Source organism: Polyodon spathula, chromosome 10, assembly GCF_017654505.1.
Source record: "Polyodon spathula isolate WHYD16114869_AA chromosome 10, ASM1765450v1, whole genome shotgun sequence".
In the NCBI taxonomy this organism is placed as follows: Eukaryota; Metazoa; Chordata; class Actinopteri; order Acipenseriformes; family Polyodontidae; genus Polyodon; species Polyodon spathula.
This window is the reverse complement of record NC_054543.1, coordinates 18,709,017-18,729,300: the sequence shown is the minus strand read 5'-3', so window position 1 is coordinate 18,729,300 and position 20,284 is coordinate 18,709,017. Positions and strand designations below refer to the sequence as shown.

General features: G+C 38.0%; 1 protein-coding gene across 1 annotated transcript in view; it reads left to right on the top strand.

Moving 5' to 3' along the window:
* LOC121322027 (tolloid-like protein 2) overlaps positions 1-1,612 on the top strand; it is a 134,984-nt gene extending 133,372 nt beyond the window's left edge. The window contains exon 22 of the mRNA XM_041261463.1: positions 123-1,612. The gene's annotated coding sequence lies outside the window, so the exon portion shown is untranslated. The remainder of the gene's footprint in view (positions 1-122) is intronic.
* Positions 1,613-20,284: the final 18,672 nt, after the last annotated feature.

Sequence of the window (20,284 nt, the reverse complement as noted above, 5' to 3'; positions counted from 1 at the left end):
CATGATTTTAGACAACAGACAGTTAATGCAAATATCTCTTTAGACAAAAAATAATAGTTAGACTATACGATAAAAACGTTAGACTGATCAGATCTATCTAAATACTGGGACCTTTCTTTCAGGGCAGGGTTGGAGGTCCTCTTTGTGAGCTGTATTCCCCGACTCGCCCTTCTGTATGAGGATACCTTGCAATTTGTATGCCTCTGTACAACCAACTTCACCGTCATAACCTGATACCTTATATGCATTCTCCTATAATTAGATACAGCTGTTGCTATTCTCTCATTGTTATAAATCTATCATTGTGATACATGTATCTCTGTTATCCTATAGCTTAGGTGTTTGGCTGTGCCCCAATGTACAATAACACTGAACCCTGTGTTCTATGACAAAGAACATGAACTTTTGATAATCCAGATTAATTACAGTCTTGGCAATATGGTAGTAGTCATTTTCTTTCAAGACGGAGATTGACTAGAGATTCAAGACTAATTTGTTACATGAAAAGAGTAGTAGTGAGTAGTAGTGTTTTCATAATTTGTCTGTTTTCAAACACAGGCAGTAAGGTCAGTTCAGTTTATGGGCAGATACGTTCCTTGCAGGAGGTAGAACCTAGGTTTATATCCACCACTTTATACATTCCCGTTCAGTGTACTGCAGGAGGTTCACACACTTAGACAACGCCTTAGATCCCAACTCACCTCACCGTCACACAGGGCCAGCACCAAGGAGGGGTCTTAGAGGGCCGTGCCCTGCCCCCAAGTTCAGATCCCACGTTGAGATAAAAAATCTATGACAAATTATTCATAAAAGTAGTTAAACTCAAAGTATAATATGTTTTATCTCTGGAAAATTTTCAAAGTTGTATATTTTTACAAATTAGTACCAGTCATACCCCCGACCCCTCAGCAACCTTTGTAGTGAACTTTGGTGACATTTTCCATAATGTGCCCACCCCCCAAAAAAACAACTTGGTGCCCCCCCGTAACACAAAACCCTGCCACCTGACCTTCCACCACATTACATTACCTATCTAACTAAATATCTGTGACAGAATAGATCCTGGGACCCCTCCTGTTTTCTCTCTACACCTCATCTCCTCCCATGGCTTTTTGTATCACTTCTATGATGATGATACCCAGTTCTTCCTCTCCTTTCCCACCACTGAATCAGACATTTCCTCCTGGATGCACTTGCATTATCTCAGACTCAACCTCTCCAAATCAGACCTTTTCTTCCCCCCTTGTCCTCCCCACTGCTGATCTCTATTCCACTTGAATCCACCACCCTATCTCCCTCCTCATTCACCAAGAACCTTGGTGTAACCCTTGACCCCTCCCTCTCCTCATCTTAGCATATCTCGACTGGCACGCTCCTGTCACTTCTTCCTCTGAAACATACGCAATATTTGCCACTTCCTCACCGATTACTCCACGCAGCTCCTAGTTCAGGCCCTAGTACTTTCTTACCTCAACTACTGCAACTCCTTCCTGGCCGGCCTTCCTGCCTCTGCTACCCGTCAACTTCAGCTCATCCAGTACTCTGCTGCTCGCCTTATCTTTTCCCTTCCTCGTTTCTCCCACGCTAAACCTCTGCTCCGCTCTCTGCACTGGCTCCCTATTGCTGCTCGCATCCAATTCAGTACTCTTGTACTCGCCTATCGCTGTCTTGACCTTTCTGCTCCTTTCTATCTCCAGAATATCATTTCTTCCTACACCTCTCTCGCTCCCTCTACCTCTGGTAGACTAGCTGTACCTCGTCTCCAGAGCCCTCTCCTTCTCCACCCTTGCCCATCAGTGGTGGAACTCCTTACCCATGAATATCAGGACTGCTCAGTCCCTCACCACCTTCCAGCTCCTCCTCAAGACACTCCTATTCAGTCAGCATTTATAAACCTCAACTCTTAACTATAATGGGCTATATGGCACAAAATTGTACTAGTTATTGCATCAGAGTGTACTTGTACTGAACTGCTCCATACCGTGTCGCATTCAACTACTGTGATAATTATCTTGTATCTGATTTTACTCTTATAGGTAACAGTACTCATGTTTTTTGTAGTTGCTCTTATTGGGAACTCATTCTCATCCATGAATCATATTACAAGCTCTTACTGGACTTCACTCATATAAGCAAATATTTACGATAGTTGTAACTGTTCTTAGTCAAACTTGCTCTTACTTAAATCTGATCTTATTGTACTTTCATAATTGCTCTTATCTGTATTATAATATTCTGTAATGTGATATTTTATAATGTGATAACTTGTAATGTGACATTTTGTAACAATTGTTAAGTCGCCCTGGATAAGGGTGTGTCTTAAGAAATAAATAAATAAATAAATAAATAATATATTGGTTAGAACACATGCATGGCTTTGGAAATGTATTCAAAATACAAGGGTGACAGTAAAATACTACTAATTCTAATACAGGCTAGGAGAATGAGTTTAAAAATACACCTTAAATGCAAATAACGACCTGCGCCAGTTATTTTGTTTTCCTTCTACCTGATTTCTGCTTGTGAACATAAACATCATTGCTGAACCTGTAACTTTGATAAGATACATTGATCTAGTTACCCTGGCAAAGGATCAGTGCTAGTTTCTGAAAGGGAGGAGTGTGTTTCAGACTCTCAGTTACTGGTAAAATACATTTTATATGCTCCTTTATAACTTCCTCATTTGTTTAATCAGTGTTATTAGTAAATACTATTGAAAACTAAAAAAAACAGTCTGTAAAGACCAGAGTTGCTTATCACTAATTCTGTTCAGTGTGATCCAAAAATAAAAATGGTGCATCCTGATCTCTTTTAAAACATAATGTATGCAATGAATAGTTTTAAGAACAGAAAGGTAAATTGTTCACAATAATATGAAGTGTTTGTTTACCTGGTAATTAATACAAGACTTGCTTAAGCCTGATTAATAACAAACAAAATGGCAGATTTTTGAAAAACCTTCAATTTCTGTATAAAATTATGTATTTGTATGTTATTCATACAAAATATGAGTTACATAATATGTTCATTGTATTATTGGACTTTTCATTTTATTTAACAAAGTAAAAGGCTAGTTTCACAAACCCTGATTCGCTCTAATCTAGTGTTAATTTGGATAAGTTGGTTCAAAATTAGTCGTAATCGGGATCTGTGAAACCGGCTGTAAATATTTTAAGGAACTGATAAAATTTCATTCTTGATGAAGAATGTATAATGTAATACAATGTTACCTGAAATATGCTAGCACAAGATTAAAAGAACTTGACACAATGCAGACAAATTTCTGTGCAACTCAATTAGCAAGCATTGTATTGTACACAGTGATCACATCCATAGGGGAATTACCTAGAAAACATTCCTGAAAATGGAACTCCCAGCATACAGTAAAATAAAAATGCTGCAAAATGAAACATCTATAAGGAAATGGTAGATTTATTTTTCTTTAAATGAGCACAACACATATTTGTATAAATATTTAGATGATTATGTAAGAAAATGCAAAAGTACTGGTAGAAATCATAATCTTTTAAAGATCATCAATAATTCCCACATTTCTTCATCAGAAATTGAACGTTAACCTTGCATTACCAAGTTAAATTACTGGAGTTATTTTTTCATAAGGGCTTCAATTAGAGACTGAACTTGAAAACATTGTGTTATTACATTGATAACAGATAAGATCTATACAATGTGTTAGTAGTCTGTACAAAATGAAAAACTAGCTAACTGGAGTGGAGTTTTGACTTAAACTTTCAGAACGAATGGCAAATATTTCACTACATATAAGTATAAAAATGTATATGGTTTTAACATATTCAATTACAGTTGCACATTATGTGCACAGACAAAGTGTATATACAATTCATGGAGGCACACTTGCAGTATGTTGTTGTTTTGATCCAATTATATATATATATATATATATATATATATATATATATATATATATATACACATATACACACACACACACCACACACCCCCCCCCCCCCCCCCCCCCCCAAGTTTCTACCAGCCTCTTTGCCGGAGAAACGGCCGTCGCAGTCAGTCCTGGATCCTGCCAGCAATGATGCACCACCTTGCCCTAGTTGAGTTTTGACACTGGAAACAGTTATAGAAAATAAACCCCAAGTCCAAATGTATAGGTGTACGTAGAAATAAGGATAATGGCCAACTTAAACTAATGTGCAATGAGAGTCATATTTCTCCCTACCAATAATAACACAAGTTTCTAGTACTGTGACAAAGTGATTGATAGTGTGCAGGTGCAGGTGATTAAAGAACAGACAAACAATTGTAATCCAGGTGAAATGGTTTGTTTTATTTATTTTTAAGTCCAGTGCCTTATGACAAAATAAACAGTAAATAACAATGGTTATAAGTAATACAGCAGCATGTATTATTTACATTTATAATCCCCCAAGCTGGTCCTGAAATAATAGTCCTGTTTGTATCCCCACATTAAACACAAAACACATACACAAGTCCGGTTAGGGTGTGAATTACTGGCCTCTGGCGACAACTTCGGAACATGTTAGCCATCTAGTGAATACACTCAAAAGTAGACAGTAAAAAAAACAACCACTTACTATTTATTTCACCAACAGTACAGGTCCTTCCAGGTCAAAATGACACAACCAAAATGAAGGAATAGATAACATTGCTTTGACCCCTATTTATACTGTCACTCATGACCCCTTGGTAAACAATTGCAGCTGCTTTTTATGATCTGCAGCTGCCACGTAATTTGCCCCCAGGTCAATGAGTTAGTGTACCGTCTCTTTTCCACATGACCAACTTCCTTTTAACCCTTGGAACAAAGTGGCAGGTCAAGTAGTCAGAGTATTCTGTTCCTGTTACTTAGCCCTCCCAGGTTGAGAGGGAGATTTAATCACCAAGAATCGCTGTCTTTCTGTCACAGGCATGTTTTGAGGTTTTGTTGTCCTTCCCTCAGATTTCAAGCTACCTTGCCTCATTAAACCACAATGCAATGCTCACTACAACTAGGGCTGCCAACTAGACCCCATAATTCTGGGAGACTTCAAGACAAGTCCCCTCCCCTCTTTAACCGCAAATGAATTGATTTTATTGAACGCGTGTGACTGTGAATTCCATGAACTGTCGCTAAAGGAAATGAATAGTTTTGCTAACGAACTACTAAAAGCACACAACTGGGGGAGGGAATGACTATCTCATGAGGATCATCTCCATCAGTCAGACCTCTGCAGCTCGCTGATTTGCTGGATTTGTTTGATTGGGGCGGGACTGTATGATATGAAATATGAAATAAATATAAGCTTAACCACAAAGTTAAACGAGAAAGAATACGGGAGAGTGTATCATTTTCTATGACAACAGAATTGCATTATTTGATATATATTGTTACCCTATAAAATTTCAAGCAATACAATTTTAATACAACCTGCATTTTTCTAGATAGAATTAACGCCACAATTAAACAATTCAACACATTTATTGAAGCTGCTCATGCAATTCACACCCACTTTACTTTAAAATTGATTCATTTGTGGTTTAGAGGTGAGTTTAAAAATCTGACCTGTCAAGTATCCTGTAACTATGGGGCCAGTTAGCAACCCTAACTACAACAGAGGTAAGGACAGGATATAACATCATGTTTGAGAATTTGTGTTGGAATAAACTACCTGCAATGTTTACTATAAATTTTAGCCATTTTGCACTCCCATTAAAAAAAAAAACACATGTTATAGCACACATGCACGTTCATTTTAAAACATGATTTCTGGTACTACTGTACTTAGGTTAGAAACACTCATTAGCATAGCCAAGGTGTGGCTTAGTGTGGCAGTTGCCCCGGTCGCCCAGTCAGGATTGGGTCATGCAATTGTTTCATTTTTGTTTTTGCCAGGTGGCTATTCTTATTGGCTGGATATAGGCTACCAACCCACCAAGCAGTTACCGTAAAATAAGAAAATACTGGTAACAGAATGAGCAGACTTCACAGCTATATTTGGACAACCCCCTACAAGACTGTGCTTTAACCTTGAAATGAACATATTGAAGTCACCTGGGCATCTCTGTTTTCAGAAGCCGTAGCAGCATGACACACCTAGACCAAGGATTATCCATTTTCGGTCACTTGGAAAATGTAGCTCTATCTGCTGCTGTGAGTTGAGCAGCCAAAATGTCTGATATACATATATAGAAAACACTGTCACTGATAGAGACTGATTTTATTGTTTTATCTGTATTTAGATTTGCCATTTACCTGTATAGGCCATTGTGGCAAAGCGGCTAGTGGAGGGGAACAGGTGTAGCAGTGATGCGATGCAGGAGTGACAGGCAGACAACAGTTTCCAATGAAAAGGTGCTTTTATTTATAATCCAGGTCTGGTGACCGTAAAATAATAAATCCCCGGCTATACACAACAATGTGTAAAGCGCGGGGATAGCAAAGCAGGGCACAGTCCCGAACAAAACGAACACACGGTCACCAGTCCTGGGTGAGTGCAGACGTGCTTGTGGTGGGTGAAGACACTGTATTTTGTGACGGTTCCGTGCAGTGGTGATCCGGATTGTGCTGACCCTGGTCGACAGCTCCGGATAGGTGAGTTAACTGTCTGGTGGTGCAAAACGCAGACAATTACAAAACAAACACAACACGCAATTCTCTGTAACAACGAGAGCTCCTCTCTTGCTCCTTCTCTCTCCGAACGTTTAAACAAACGAAGGAAAAGATCAGCGTTACCCTGGCCCGTATATGTAATCCCACATGATATCTAGGTAAACGGTTGCAGCTGCCTCTCGTTTACCTTTCAAATCAATACGGTCTTACAACTCTCACTTCCATCCAGGCTGACCCACTTCCCTGACCCGGAAACAAACTGTCAGGCCAGCCCTTCCAGATACTTCTCCTCTCGTTCTTTAGCGCCCTCACAGGTCGGGAGGAAGATTCATCATCAGAACTCATATTTCTGTCACAGCCATAAACAGTTTTTTAAAAATCCATTGGCATCCCTTTATGAATTGTCAATATTTTTAGCAGCCATTTTTGCAACCACTGTTTTTATTCTTACTTACGTTGTTCAGCATTGTCACGCGCCTCTAGTCTAATAAATAAAACTTAAGCATTATTTAAACCCATGATTATTATTTCCAATGTCAATGTTTTGAGAAAAAAAGTAGAGGATACAGTTTAGTTAAATAATAATCTATATTCACAACCAAGAAGAGATGCTACATGCATTTTGTTTTATAAACATTTAAAATTTAGGCATTGATATCTAGGCAGCACATAAAAGCTTGTCCAGAAATAGTGTTTGCATTATTAAAGACCTGAAACTGTTACAAGGTCATGTCATTTGAGATGCAATAATCTCGAATTTAATATCTAAACATTATAGTAAAGGAAATGTTTCATACAATTAAATAGAGACATGTGTGCACAACTGAAACATAAAAATAAGAAGACTATTAATAAAGTCCAAATATGTTGTGCACATGGCAATGCATTTGTTGAAAATAGTAAAGCATGCATTGAACAACCTCAATGAAACTACACTTACACAGCACTGTATAAAAAAAGTTTTTTTTTGTCAGTATTAATATTTTTGCCCCAGTGGCAAAAAAAATCTGGCTATGCCAGTGGAGACACTAGAATACAGTACAACACTCCATAATTAATACAATACAAAATAATTTGCACAAAATACTTTAAATCAGTACATAATTTCTCCACGTAGGGTACAAGAAAAAAGTGTCTGGTGAGAAACAAATACCCTGGAAGTACTTGACATTTTTCCATTTTCCACAATAGTTGAATAGACTACAACTAGCATTTTTCTAGACAAATAAGTACAGAATGAAATTCTGTGATATAAACTGACATTTTGAAGAAAAAATGTATAGAGCACAAAAACAAATGCAGAGGCCAAAGAAACTAATTTAATAACAATGATAACAATAATAAAAAACTTTATTTTGTATAGCACCCTTAAAAGCACTCATCTCAGAGCTTTTCACAATTAATAGTACAGCAATAAACAAACAGATTATGCATAAAAAGCACCAGGAAATTAAACAATCATAAAAACGCCTTTCTAAAAAAGTAAATCTTTAATTTTAAATACATTCAAAGAAGCTGAGTCCCTGATCTCTAGTAAAATAGAGTTCCATAATTTGGGGGCATAGCAACAGAAGACCCTGTTGCCCATAGAGCGCAGGTGAGCAGACGGGACACACAGCAGTCTGAGATCAGCAGAGCGGAGGTTGCAAGTGGGAGTGTAAAAAGATAACAGATGTGACAGATAAGTCGGAGCTAGCCCATGAAGAGCCTTATACGTCAGCATTAAAATTTTAAAATCAATTCTAAACCTGACAGTGCAAGGCCTCCAAGACAGGAGTGATGTGATCTCCTGAGTGGGACAGAGACAAAATTCTGTCTGCATAATCTTGAACAAATGTAATTTTAGTGAGGATGTATTAGACACCTCAGCAAGCAGGGCATTACAGTAATCGAAAAAAAAGCAACCTTGACTGTATTCAACACATGCGATTCAAAAGTTAACCCAGGATCGAAAATCACACCCAAATTTTTCATCTTAGATCTGAACTCAAGCATGGTTCCATCAACAGACAGGTTTATAGTACTGGTTTTACTTAGCTGGTGGGGAGTAACAAAAAAATTGTGACAATTCCAATTTCTGCAGGATGAGCAGAACCAGGACTTACTTAGCAACAGCACATCTGCCACTCCTTCAGATGCTTCTACTAATGCGTGGGTAAGTGTACTGTCTATCTTTATAACATGTCTGTCTGTGGTGGCATCCAGTACACAGTGAAGGAATCCCACAAGCAGGGTGTCCCAACACATACCAGCTGCATGCTGATCGAAGGGGAGAATTCTAGTGTGTGTTTGTTTGATCATTGGAATACCACAGTAAACACTTACATATCTTGGATTAAAGGTACAGAACCCATTAAATCAAAATGGCCGTTATTTTTTTTACATGACTACAAATATACAAGGTTCAATCCTAGAGTATCCTACTCATACAAAGACTATGAGAAAAAAACAGTGACAGAAATTGATTAAACAAATCTGTTAATTCTGTACAACAGCTAATCATAGCAAATTAATAAACTGAACGTCTCAGGCCCGCCCTCAGTAACCAAAATTGATTTGCAATGAGAGTCATATCTGTCCTCGAAAATAATGATACAGGTTCGCATATTCTGAGGTTTGGTGGTCTTTCTCTTTAGACTTCCAGCTACTCTACCAGATTATGCAACTACAAATGAGGTAAGAAAAAAAAAAAAAAAAAAAAAATATATATATATATATATATATATATATATATATATATATATATATATATATATATATATATATATAATAAAATAATGTCTCTCCATAGGTCTAAAAACAGAGAGGACTTACCATCCAGGTTTCAGTTTTTGTGGTGGAACAAATTACTTGCAGTTTTCACCATATTTTACGTATCAAATAGGCAAATATTGCTTTGTTTTGGGTGTAATAGTATAAACTGTAGATCAAGTGCATTGTATTTTCCAGGCACATCTAAAAAAAATGTGTTAAGTACAGTAAATAAAAGGTCAGCTTCCTGGTTGCTTTCTTAGTTGGTTCTAGTAGATGTTTTATAATTAGAAATTGATTTATTTTTCATTCTTTGTGTTTGAGTCTATCCTTAATGTCATCACTCTGAAAAACATTAAATTTGTTAGTAACAAAAATCCCTCATCACAACAGTAAATTCCAAATTAGTGCCAGGTCACCAACCTACATCGATTAAATGTAGATCTGTAAAAATGTGACATATCATGCTTTAAAATATCTTGGTATTCCAGACCTTCAAAACATACAAGCAATTTCACAACAGTCATCTACCCAAAATGGGTTTCTGAATTGGCTACTACCAAGATTTGTATTGTTTAGTTTGTTCACCTTTGCGTGAAATGGCTGCATATCCCCCATATCCTCCCCCCCCCCCTTGTGCAAAGCACACATGCCCCCAACAGCCACCTCCCCCCTCAGTCTCAAAGTCCCGGAAGAGGGGTCTGGAATAATCCATGGGGGTGGCCATGGTGGGAGGTCCTCCGCCTCCGCCTCCCCCCCCCTCCCCCCCCCCCAGTCGGCCCGAAGGACGCCAGGCGTCCTGATCTTCCTTAGGCTGTCGCCGACAGCCGCCCCAGGCGGCACAAGCCCAGCAGCAGCCTTCGTCTCGAAGCAGAGCCCTCGCGACCCGTTCGCGAAGCAGAGGAGAGACAGTTGCAACCCCAGCGAAGCGGAACCCTCGGCAGCCCTCGGGGATATAAAACCAAAACAGGCAGCCGCAGGTGATCGTTGAGCAACAAGAAGGCATCCTTGGCGGACCCTCGGGAGGTGACGGCGGCAGTGCAGGACCCTCGGTAGGCAACTGCAGGAGGAGACCCAGGAAACACACGGAGTTCCGCCGTCATATATACCAAAACACACGGCGTTCCGTCATATATATATATATATATATATATATAAATATATATAAATAAATAAATAAATCATAATACATAAATAACACGGGGCGGAGGGGGAGACCCCCTTCTAAAAATAAACAAACAATACATTTAAGCAGGGCTTAAACCACCATGCTACAGTCATATTAATCTACCTTTACATATTGCTGATAGCCCTAATATTGTATCTCTATTTCAGTCATCACATTGAGGTGAATTCTTAAAGTTCAGATGTTAAAAGTACCCCTGTTGGTTCTTTTGAGTTCTCAAGCATTTCTCTCCAAGTACAGCTGTTCCAGTGTGTAACCATTAACCTATCCCCACTACAACACTTGAATGTAGCTGCTCACTTTAGTGCCGCAACTTGATTATTTTTTCACATTGGGACAGCATACTGTGACAAGGTACACTCCGCCCCTGTGCATATTATGTTTTGTATTATTTAGTATTTGTATTATTATTTAAATTGTCATCCACCATTGTTTGTTATTGTTTTATGTTTTAGTGAATCTTGTGAGATTGCATGACTGTCGGCTAGTAATTATTTAATTTGCTGACAGATTTATTAAACTTATGCAAACTATGGACGAGGGGTAATAAGATCATTAATAGGCAGTTAATCTGTCAAGGCTGTAGTATAAAAGACCTACAGCTTCGGCTGCACAGAGAGTGTGTTCAGAAAGAAAGAAAGAAAGAAAGAAATGCTATTCGTGCTAGAAGCACTAGCACGATACTTGTTTGGGTCAGTGTTTTGTTTGTCTGTTTCTTTTGGCCATCGAGCGGTTCATTTTGAGTGTTGTGTTTTTGTTTAAATTTTTTTTTAATAAAAGAAGAGCGCATTTGGGTCTTGTCCCGTAGTACTTGCCTGTGTTGTGGTTTCGTTTCCTGGCCTGATGTCACCACCCAAGCTATCCTGTCACACACTCTTAAATGAGCATTAACCCGCAAGTGTTGTTAGTGAATATGACTCTCTGCCACTGGATATTGCAGATGTAGTTGTTTCTGGTGTTTCAGCTGTACTTAAAGAGGGGGTACTTTAAACTTCTGAGCTGGAAATGATGACTAACACAAAATACTTAAAGTGAGTCTAAATCAGAACAATATATAAAGGTATCTATGATGTCCTATCTGTACCAATAACTTGCTCAACAGCTTTCACCCATTAAAACTAACCTTGGCACATTAGGAAATAGTCTGCAATTTTCAGTCTTGCCTTAAATACAGGACAACTTGTCTCTTCTTTTCACAGGATGATGCATTAGTGATCGCTCTTTCAGTTGTTATACCAAGTTTTGTAGTTCTTCTCATCATAGCTATAGTGGTGTCGGTAACTCTATTGAAAAAGAGAAAAAGGGTAAGTAGTTTGCTTAGTCTTTTTGGGAAGTAGCACTACCCACACCTCACAATGGCCCAGGTTTTTGTTTCAACCAGTTGTTCAGTCTGATAATGAACATAGACTTTATCGCAATCACTGCAGTACACACAAAAACCTGGACAAGGCAGGGGGTAATTAGACATTCCTCTTGGGGGCTAGGCAGTGCCATAAATGCTCTGAGTGGCCTGGGTTTGAATCACTAGAAAGATTTGTGTAGTAAATTTAACATGAACAGAAGCCCACACCCTAAAGCAACAACAATGTCATATGTTGGGCTTCGTAGCCAGTTTTCACTATGGATCTATGTCAAAGATCTTCATATAGTTTATTAAAGAGAATTGATTTATTTCTATTAGTACATGAGTCATTTAAACTTCCTTTTTTGTTATGTAACCCAAATATTCATACTTTTTCTTATAGGGAAGAAGAGCTACCACACAAAGCAAGGTATAGATATAAGGTATAGAATAAACAAGAGACCACTTCTGAATTAGAATGCTGCCGTACACCAGATCATTTATAGACGCTGTTGGTGGTTCCTGAAGAAAGTGAAAATACATTGATTTGTTTTATGCTTCTTTAAAACAAAAATTAAAATGTCTCTCTCACACCCACACAAAATACAGTAAAAACTATCTATTCTAGTCCTTCTACAAACCGATACAACTTGATAGAGAAAGAGAAGATGTCATACCTTTTATTGGACTAACTAAACAATAATTAATCACATTTCATCTAGCAATGTATAATTTGACAAATTTTGTGGTTCAACCAAGTGTCTGTTGAAACCAATGGTGTCATACCCCCTACAATGTGGAATCTGTCTATTCGGGAATCCCACATGATTTGTAAGTCTGTCTAAAACCAACATAAATCTGACTGTGCAGTCCACTACAAAGTCAAGACATTTATAGTATTAATGCAAATATACTGCTGGCATGGTACAGTAAAATCCCTGTTAACCTAAATTAAGGTTTTACTGTAAAGACAAAGTATTGCTGAATAGTAGTCCATCACAATACATGAAGAATACTATTGTGTGATTACTCAGGTTATGGTACACACCAGTAATACCAAAACATTTTATTCTGTTACAGCCTGAAGTCAGCATTCATTCAAAAATTGTGGTAAGCTGCTAACTTTCAAAATCCAATGTACTGTACATCAAATTTCCATTAGATATTAAAAAGCTTAGATAGATAGATAGATAGATAGATAGATAGATAGATAGTCTGGTTAAGTAGCAGTATAACAATTCACCAGTATAGACTCTATCTAAAGGTTCGGTTAAATCAATGTAATATCAGCCCAATCAGTGCAAAACGACATAAGAATACAAGGTAATTAAAAAAAGTAAGATATAGAGTTTATTGAGAAATAAACCACGACAGGAGCTAGATGTTTTTTACGGCCTGTTTTTAAAGGGGCAGATATCGCTTACGTCACTGAAGAGCGCTCATTGTAATTAAAAGTCCCATTGCAACCTATTATTCTAAACGTCTAATTACATTAATATCAAGTTTTACCTGTTTGCTTAAATTTGATGATTTCTAATGTGTTTAGACGTGTAAGTTGGCTACTGCTAATCAAGTTGAGAATTTACTTTCTCTTACACTCCCTTCACAGTAACAAAGTGTTGATGATTATTACTGATACACAACAGGGTGTTCAACTAAGGTCCAATATCTGCACCCTTGGCGGTATTGTTTGACATGAGGCAAAGCCCAGTGCTTGTTAAACAGCCTACATGTGTGGTAGCGCACCATATTTGAAATCCCTGGAGTGTGTTATTGTGCTTATAAAATGTCCACCTTTACTAAAGTGAATTGGTTGCCAAGTTCCAAGTGGTTCTAAGAGCTCAAAGCAGTTCTGGTATAGTGATATTTTCACAGGTTGGAACACTTGTTAGCCAATTAGATTGGTCCTCTGTTTTTGCCATATTATAATCTACATTATTGTATTTAAATGTTCATTAGTTTCTCAATTCCATTTATCCTTCTCAGGAAACTGCACAGTTGATAAAGGATGATTAAGCGATAGATCCCATCGATGCGAGGCTCTACCGTGCGGTAGATGACCACAACTGGAGTTATGCGTCCCGAGCCGAAGGCGAGGGCGCTAACGAAAGTCAAGCTCATCTACCACACGGTAGAGCCCACATTGAGAGGGCTCTGTTGCTATTAGAAAACTATTTATTTCTTTATTTTCTCTTTAAAAAAAACTTTAAAACCTATATTTACTTTGAACTTCTGAATAGTCCCTAACATAATTAGAATAGAAAAACGACACACATAGAGAAATTATTATTAAAAATATTATTATTGCTAACATTTATTTATTGGGGTCATACTCTTTCTTATTATAATTTATCTGGACATGTACAATTGTTGAATAGTTCCTGTAGCATAGAGTCAGACTCGAAACTCGTTGTTGGAGGCGGGGCGTCATTCAAGCAGGCAGGGAGTGGATTGTCTGTTGCGGAAAGAACTGAAACAGGTTTGGCAGTTTGACTGGCTGGTTTTGAGGGAGGGTGTTTTTTGGATCCAGCCGATGACAGAAGTGTGGACCAGTCATGTCTTCCCTGTTCATTTGTGATGTTCAGTACCTGCGAATTGAGCCTACATTATGGTGTCCTGTCACAGACATGATTTTGCTTGTCTCTAGACAAACGTCAGAAAGTATGTTTCAGTAGCTTTTTATGTTATCAAATTAGAATGTTAAGGGGAAAAGCCGGTATGTGTGTGCGGATTGATTTAAAATATTTAATTCACAGTTAAGCACTTCACCTATTCTTATTTAAACCTGTCTCGCCAATTGAATTCAGTGTTGCCCTGAATGTGTGTCCCCTGAAAAAATTGCAATTAGTCTACCTTAAATGGGGAAAGGCAAAGATTTATCATCAATCAAATGAAGCATAGCACGTGCACGCTGAGCAGGTGCCTCAGTAGTGAGGACCATATGTTAGTATGCTGCTCCAAGACATCTGGAAAGATATCTGCTCCAAGGCATTGTGCCTCTTTTCCACTGTACAGTCGAGCCGCGTTGGGGCCGTACCGAGCCCTGACGGTGCGGTTAAGGGGAGCCTGGATTGCTTTTTACTGCAGTGCCGAGCCGTGCTACTGATGTCAAACGTAATGAAAGACAGTTGTTATTAATTATTATTAATTAACTCTGTTTGCCAAAAGATATGCAAACAAATGGTGTTAAAAAATAAATAGACCAACAGTATAGCTGTATCTTGTATCACTATATTTTGTAAATATATTTAAGAATTTCTTTATAATCCACACATTTTACTGATTATATTGACTTAATACAGTTCATTTTGTTCAATTGAAAGGGAAAAAAGAACGTTTTAAAAATATGATTTGCCAAAAATATCCCATTTAAGGATAGTTGTTTCTAGAGTTGTTTTTTGCTTAGGTGTTTAAAAAAAGAAGCTGCACTGGCGCAACGAGACCCCTAGTTGTATGGTACAGTTGTATTTTGTTTTACTATAATTTTGTAAATAGGTTTAGAATTGTTTTATTTTCTGCATTGTTTTTTCTTTATATTAATATAATAAAGGTCAAGGATGAGAAATTTGGCAGCCGATTTAGTTTGTCCTTTTGAGGACGAAGTTCACAACAGTTTGTTCTCTCCTCAGCTCGCAACCTCTGGTGCTAGTTCGGGAGGCCTGACTACCCAGAACCACCTCGTTGGCAGTGAGGATTCTTGCAATGGATAGACTATTGCAGTTAGATACCATTGTGAAGATCATTCATCTCAGGTAGAAACAAAATTGGGTCTCGGATTGGTTGGCAGCCAACCCAATATTAGGCACATACCCTTATAAAGTGGCCAGGTGGTGTATTTGCTAAGTTTACTCCAGTCTTTAATGAACTCCTTTTATGAAAGATAATTCCATGTAAATTTTACAAACTTGAGAAATAAATAACAAGTAATAAGTGCTCCAACTTAACGTCGTCTTTTAAGTCAGGAATTTTCAATAAAACTTGATGTGTAAATCTTTCATCATCTAGTCTATAACAAAATGTTTTTAATATGTTGAAGTAAACTATGTGATTCAATACGTATTATTATAGCAGACTCTGAGTATATACTACAACAGTGTTCATCCAGTTCTCAAATTTTTCCACCCATTCAGTCAGAGCAACCAGTAAGTCCATTCATGGTAAGCACTCTGATCTCTCATGAAGTAGATAGCAGCTTGTGCCGTACAGCAATCTATACAATATTCTGAAACATGAATTTTGGACTATGTATATGTAAACTGAATTCTGAACTATAAGGTTTTACCCAGTTTGTTCCATGAAGGCGTCATATCAGTCTTATTTTTGTTGTTTTTGTTTGGTTTGTATCGCACAGAACTGTGTGAAGGATAAGTAAATACTGGAAAAGAGGGAGATGCCCAGCTTTCACAGAATGGAAACATCTAATGCTAAATTTGTTACAGCTGATGCGGCTCTACCAGACAGATAAAGGACATTTAAATAGCTTCCTTAAAATGTGGGTCCGATTTTTAAATGAACTGTGATGGGGTGCCCGCCCGCCTACTATAATTTGTGTTGATATTATTTTTTACTGTTTTCATTATGATTTTCATTATGTTTCTTGTTTATTTTGGATTGGCAGGGAGGGGGTTAAATTCCTCCCTGCCAATAAATAAAGGTGAAATGTGGCTGGAGCCTTAAACCGGGCTAATTGTTAATTATTGATTAATGGGGCTCCAGCCACAGAATATAAAAGCCAGTAGGAATCTTTGTTTGGGTGGTCAGTTTTGGTTTTGGAGAGACAGTGAGTGTTGCTTGAACAAAAGATGTGTATATAGAGACAAAAGTACTTGTTTAATGTGATTTTATTTTTGTTCCAGTGTTTGTTTTGAGACTTTTGTGGTTTGTACCCTTTTGTTTTGGCCCTTGTTTTATTTTTGGTGTTTTTGGTTAATTAAAGAAATTTTTGTTTCGCTGCATTTTCCTGACTCTGAGGTCTTCCCTTGCGGCTATCCGTCACAAACTCAGATATAACAAATTGTAGCGAACCCGCTACCAATTAATTTGAATGTTATACAAGCGTCGTGAAGCAATTATGCAGTTCCCAACAGCAGTTCTTTTATTAGGTGCATTTCAGGATCACACACAACAACTGGACAGGCTTTTCTCAGCACTTCTCTATACACCAACAGTACACTCCTCATACACCTCCACCCAGAGTAAATCTGGCAGGCTCTCCTTAAATAACCCCCCAGTGCATAGGATCCTTTGTGCTGTACATGAGCATAGTCACGGGACAGTCCAAAGAGATTTCGTGGACTAGGTTACAAGCCCCTAGCACCTTCAGTTCCGCGCTGCATGCTGAGTACACTTTTTTGAACAGTCCTCTAACGCAATGCAGACACAGCACAGCGTTCCATGTGTGCCCGCCATTAGAATATATATATTACTGTCGGCTTACAACAGAGACTTTTAAAGAATGAAATGTATGGGTTGTTGGGTTTAGATTTATACATGTTTTGACTGTTAAGTTATATATTTTAGAATCCTTTGTATAATAAAAAGATTGTATGTAGTGTTATTTAAAAAGGTAATAAAATATTGAAATAAATTTGAAACCCCCAAACCACTGGAAAGACCTTTTGCTTTTGTTACACTGGGTGCTTGGGCACACTGTACAATTAATTTACTGGTTTGACCAAAACTCTGGTTAAGCATGCTGCTCCATATTGTTTTTTGTTTCCGTGGACTTTTAACATTAAATCATAACAGTTTTTTTTAAAGCTACAAAGATCCAATCAAATTTTTACAACTGATAAAGCAAGCTTGCTTTTATGCAACAGATTACCAAAACGTCAAGTCATTTTTCACCATGTAGCTAATAACTGCAAAGAGAATCAGTAGTGTGCAGTCACACTGGGTTCAGGTATAAACACACTCGTACACCAACTATACATCTGAGGAAAGAAAGGCAAAAGCAAAAAGGAATTCACAGCAAAAATGAAAGAAGCCTGTGCTTACAATATTACCAGGAATAGAGGCAGAGGGTTTAAAACAGCAGAGTGGCTGGAAAGGAAGTTAACGCAGAGTGTAACAAGGTAACTGTGTTTACAAGAGGAACCGGCAATAGCAGCCAAGTTATACAAATCAGCAGCTGTAATGTAAAGGAGGTAACGAAAAGGGTTATGGCAGTGTAGATTATGAGGTCCACTTTTCTGAGGAAAAAAAATATATATTGTGAGGGAGTATACATTCCAGATCAAACTTTGGCAGCTTTTGGGCACAGGTGTAAAGAATGCACACTACACCTGGGTAAAGGCCTGTGTGAATGTTTATTTGAGGAAATGTTTAAAATAAAAATAAAAACAAAGTAATAAAATGAGAAAGACAACATAAACCAACTGGAAACAAAGTGTGGATATAATGTAAAATGTTTGTAAGTAAAATCCAACGAGAGTTAACAAATGAACATAAAATGGTTATCGTGTTGATTAAGGATTACTCCAGTGTAGATTAATGGTTTGATATATTAACTTGACTTAATTGCTTAACTATGTAATTGTCTGAAAGTTAAAAGAGTTGTGAGGGTGAGAAGGTACGAAGGGGAACGTGAGGAGGAATTGTTGAGAGCGGGAGAGGAGTTCGCTGATTACAGAGAAAAAGAAAACTAAATAAAACTGCGTGTGTGGTGGAAAAACAGGAGTAGTCTGTTCCCGTTTTAGACAGGTTCGCTATCCAGTTTAGATAAACCCAAGAAAGGGGTTAGGCTTTTTTTGTTTTTGGTTCACATACACAGTGCATTTGTCTTGATTTCAAATAAAGCCACGCCATGGTGTGTTTTTTCTTCAAGTCCCGAAAAGTACTGTTTCCTTGGAATTATTGTTACGTACCACACACTACAAGGTCTTTATCCTGACAAGAATAAATATATATAGATATATATATATATATATTACTTAAAAAATGCAGTTCCCCAAATGTCCTAACAAAGGGCACAGTTTTTATCAATAAATTATTGCATTTAAACAATTTAAAGCATTGCATATTCTGTATTTTTAAGCATTGCATGTTCTGAAAATAGGTGATTCAGCAAACCCTGATTATGTAATGCAGTATGCTCATACTAAATAGAAAAGTGGTGTAAAGAAGGGTTGGGGGATAGACAATTGTGTGGAATTTAGGTCAGACATGAGGTGCCTGTTTCATATTTTCTATTTGACCTCTTTTTACTGTGGAAATGGAGGAAGTATCAGCTGCTGTGATGGACAGCACCAGCACTAGTGCTGAGAGAGAGAGAGCAGGATGCTCAAAGTTTTCTGTGTAGAATTGGGAATAGATCTTAAGATGGAATCGATGTGCAGTTGCTCACGAATGGGGCCATAGTTGAAAATTGTTCAATTTGCAAAAACAGAAAGATTGCTCTTGTTAGAACCCACAACTACTAGTTTTGAACCAAAAACCCTGAAAATAAAAGAGAATCTGCTTGTTTAAAATGTGTAACCTCACTGCTTGAAGCTGTAAACAGTGAGAAGAAGGAGGTTGGTGAGTTTGTCTGCACGATGTAGGTGTAGTCCCCTCCCAATTTGTGGTTATTGTTATTTTAATTATAAACGTTCCTTGGTCCCCTGAAAATAGACAGGACCAGCACGTGTTTGTGTGCTAGCTGCTTGCAAAAATGAGGGCTCAACTGCTTGCAGTTCTTGGGCATTTATATACACTTGCTGCCAAGTCCCTTCCACTGACCTTGTATTCCCCTCCCATTCCCAGACCGCTCCCCAGCACAGGCTGGAGCATCTGTAGTGACCATTTTTCCCTTCTGTGAGGAAGCAGAGGAAGATCCGAGGCGCAGATTGCCGGGGCAATCTTCCGGCATTGTCTGGACACTCGCATCACAGCCGTGTCGATCGCGGACCGGGTGCACCCTTGAGCGGCTTGAAGCGGGCGCATTCTCAGCAGCCCTAGTGAATGGATTCTCGAGGCTTGCTCGCCATCAGCCCCAACACCTTTGAAACACTCTGACCTTAGTAAGAACATCCTCTCTGTATTGGGGAGTGGTGGCTTTCCAACGACCAAATCCTGTCTTTCCGACAGTGAGGCAAGCATGCTTACAGATTCTGTAGTGACTTGAACTGTCTTTGGTATACAGTTTATGTCTAAGAACCCAAAAGACATTCCATAATACATATGAATTAGTCCTCTACAGCGCACTGTCTAAGAACAGACAATTGTTAATAACTGAGACATTCCATAATAGTACCTAATTTATCACTTCGGTGATAATCACTGTATTTACAGTATAATCGTAAATCTTGAAAAACTACTCACTTCTAAATCTTTTGTAGTCATTTTTGTATTACTTTAGTATAAATACATGTTAATTTGGATTCATATGTTGTTTTTTACTGACTTTATGTGAACGAAAAGA